Source organism: Triturus cristatus, chromosome 6 (genome assembly GCF_964204655.1).
Source record: "Triturus cristatus chromosome 6, aTriCri1.1, whole genome shotgun sequence".
Lineage (NCBI taxonomy): Eukaryota > Metazoa > Chordata > Amphibia > Caudata > Salamandridae > Triturus > Triturus cristatus.
Window position 1 is genome coordinate 491,207,858 of NC_140589.1, and position 3,707 is coordinate 491,211,564.

The following is a 3,707-nucleotide window of genomic DNA, read 5'->3' on the forward strand; positions in this document are numbered from 1 at the left end:
GCCTGGATTGACATTTTGGGAGTTTACTATGCGCATTTGGGGGAGTGTGCAAGGGATGGGGAGGAGTGCAGGTTGATTTTGCATGCATCTTACCTTGTCTGCTGGATGAGGGGTCGGAGCTGTCTATTGCAGCCACACCACCAACGCTCTCAGGTAGGAGGGTAGACTCCACGAGCTCCTCATGGGGGGTTGGCTGCTCTGCAGTGGATGGTCCTCCTCCAGTCTGATTGGCATCCTTGAGTCTGGCTGCCACCCTCTCCTTGGACCTCTGGCGCATATCGTACCACCGCTTGCACAGCTCCTCGATGGTACGTGTGGTGACTCCAACAGCATTCACCTTGCTCTGTATTTCCAGCCAGATTTTCCTCTTCCTGGCCTCTGGGACTTTGAGTGCCTTCTTCCCAAAGAGGAGCTCATGGCTGCAGACCATCTCCTCAATGAGGACCTCCTGCTCCTTTTCAGAAAACTTGTGTTTGCGCTTTCTTTTCTCAGCATCCTTGCCCTGCTGTTGTTGTTTGGGATCCATTGCTGGTTGCTGTCTCCAGGAAAGCCTCCTCACACTCCACAAGCAGCCTCTGGGTGTGGCTCAGGTGAGCAGGTGCAGGCAATCACTCCAGTTTCCTGTTTGTGATGTCATCAGCCTGCACCAGGCTTGCAGATTCCCGTTTTTGCGATTTCTTAATTTGCGAATTTCGCAATTAAGAAATCACAAAGCGGGATTCTGCGAATTATTTGCGACTTTTAAGTAATCGCAATTGATTAGCGATTTATTTCTTACATCCCGTTTAGCGAATCTGAATTTGCGAATCGCAAAATATCGCAAATTAGGATTCGCTAGAGGGGAGTTTGATACACATGCCCCTGCATCATTTTAGTTGTTGCTTTAAATTTGGAGGTGGAGTCTGTGAAGTTTTAAGGTGTGCATGGACTTTTGTCTCTTTTATATTTCTACACGTATATGTACTTTCATAAGTCTTATACATTTGAAGGTGCATGATGTATAACAAAGAGGCGTTGTTGCTTTTTGTGTGATAGGTTGAGGACTGTGAGTACTTGTAGAATGGTGAAGATGCAGCACAAAAGTGTGGTGTGAAAGATGCTGACATAAGGTGTTATTAATTAGGCTTCATTTTTTTAGATTTCTAGAGAGGTACAGTTGAAGTATACCACATAACTTTTGATGTTTGCTTGAAATTGGAAATTTGTTCTGTGAAGTTTTAAGGTTTGGATAGTGTTATGGTACAGACATATTCATGTATGGTTTTAGTAATATGGTGGGAGTTTTACTAAAGATTTGTGAAAGGTGCCTACTTTGTATTTGGGTAGGTGTGATACTATAAGCAGTTGTAGAATGGTTAAGCAGTAGCCTGAACGTGACGTCTGAGGTGTTTTTAAAGATGTCATTTATTAGAGTAATTTGTATGATGTGAAGAAAGTTATATTTCATATATACAGCAACATTTTCAGTGTCTGTTTGAATATTGAAGTGAACTCTGTGAAGTTTTGAGCTGTGCATGGTGTTGTGATTGAGATATGTGTCTACTTGCTCATATACTTATAGACGTTACCCCTGTACTCATGCAGGCACCAATGCATTAGCTATACAGTGCTTCAATCACCCAGACACTATTCTTGCACTCTTTCAATCACGCACACACTTTTTTGGTACTTATCTAATCACTCAGCCAATACTCATGTACTTTTAAAATCACCCAGTCACTACTGTTGCACTCCTCTAATCACTCAGCCAGTATCTTAGTAGTTCAGTAATCACTCATGCGGTACTCATGAACTTATAAAATCACCCAGTCACTTGCTATGTATTCCAGTAATCCTTTGGATATTGCCCCTGTAGTCATGTCATCAACTAGGCACTAGTTATATACTTCTGCAGTTCTGGAATCATGCAGGGTGTATCTATGCACTCATGTAATAACCCACACACTACTCTTGCAGTCATAGAATCACGCAGGCCGTACTGTTGCGCTCATCTATTCACCTTTTTTTATTGGTTCTATTGACAGAGTTGAGAGCGAGGCGACCTCAAGCAGTGCTAAAACAGTGTATATGCACAAACATATGCAGAATACTTGAACCGTATAACGAGTGGTTTTGGAAGGGTCGAATAATTATACACAAGGTATGTACCACATATCCTTTTCAATAATAGGCAGGTTCTATTATCTAATTTCCCCTAATGGGTGTAACCTACGGTGTCAATTACTTTGGGTTTTCTCGTTTTAAATAACGATACAATCGATGCACTTTGAGATTATACTGACTTTAAGATAAAGGGTAACGGATGTGGGAGTCAGTGACTTGGAAATAGATACATTGATTATAGGTGGAGTGATTTTCCATTGAGATAATTTTTGGTTTTGATTGCTTTTAGCCCGCCAAAATAATTTATAGAAAAAAGAAAGAAAGAAAAGACGATTATTTGTTCCGACCATACCCTAATTGGACAATAGGTAATATGCAGTTTTCAATATAAGGTATTTTAAGTTTATTCAACATACCACATATTAATACACCTAATTGCTTTACATTCACTGTCGGTGATATATTAGATTGGGTTGTAAGGTTGTTATACACTCTGGGTGTTTTATTTGAAGTTCTACGTTTTGTTGTATGAGCCGCCACTTCAGTTTTGAACTGTTGTAATATAACTGTAATATAGTGTCTTTTAATATTATTCCTGTGTTTCTGTGTATATAATCTAAATAGAGATAAGATGGATATTAATAGGGACAATTAATTTGTTCTTACAGGTTGTAAATTATTGGTTCGGATGCCCTAGTCCTGATGAGGCCAAAAGAGTTATTTGGCTGAAACGCGTCGACATTTATTTTGAAGACACTCACTGGATTATGATTTATGTTTTGACTTATTTGTGAAAGAGCACTCAAAATAATTAGGAGATTGTAAACGACAAAATCTCGTAGTGCGTCTTTAGTAGTGATCTTCTATATATAGGAATGCTGTTTCAAAAAAAGCCCATAAGCATCCTGGTACATTAAAAAGGGCGTTTGATGATATGTATATGTTCAGTGATTGTGCTATATGTAAGTATTGTAAATATTGTATTTGTTTGTATATATATGTCTAAAAACAAAAGAATTTCAAAAAAAGTGTGGTAGAAAATAAATATCCTCACACTTATAAAAAGTAATTGATACATTTTTGGTTTTCATTGGAATCGCCGTTGACTTGGTCACAAAATTTAATAATACAGGTTTTGTTGGAGAAATAAATATTACTCCAGGGGAGAGATAATTCATCTATCTCTTCGCCTAAACTTATGTGAGAGTATCAGTCCCGAGGCATTATCTTTTTCTATATATCATCTATTCACCTAGGCACTACTTAATGACTCATCTATGCATTCAGGTGCTATTTACACACTTATCCATGCACTCAATGTCTATGTTTGCACTCATGCAATTAGTCAGTCACTTTTCATCTTCTACTGCAATTACCCAGTGACTCCCCATGCACTTATACAGTCACCCAAGCACTACCCATGGAGTTATGCACTCTCTCAAGCAGATCTATTACATGTCTCAGTTTCTAGGTTTCACTTTATTTCAGAGATATTGTATACATATTTCTTTTAGATATCATGATGATTTGAAAAGGTAGAGACTTATGTATGCATGCTTGTAACAATATGGAGAGACTTATAGTTGAGTCATGTAATAGTATGC

The 3,707-nt window shown here is 38.6% G+C and overlaps 1 long non-coding RNA gene across 1 annotated transcript; it reads left to right on the forward strand.

The window, feature by feature from the left end:
* Positions 1-2,043: 2,043 nt before the first annotated feature.
* LOC146817319 (uncharacterized) lies at positions 2,044-3,122 on the forward strand. The gene is made up of 3 exons (XR_014962534.1): positions 2,044-2,140; positions 2,393-2,471; positions 2,772-3,122. It is a non-coding gene; the product is annotated as an uncharacterized LOC146817319 (long non-coding RNA).
* Positions 3,123-3,707: the final 585 nt, after the last annotated feature.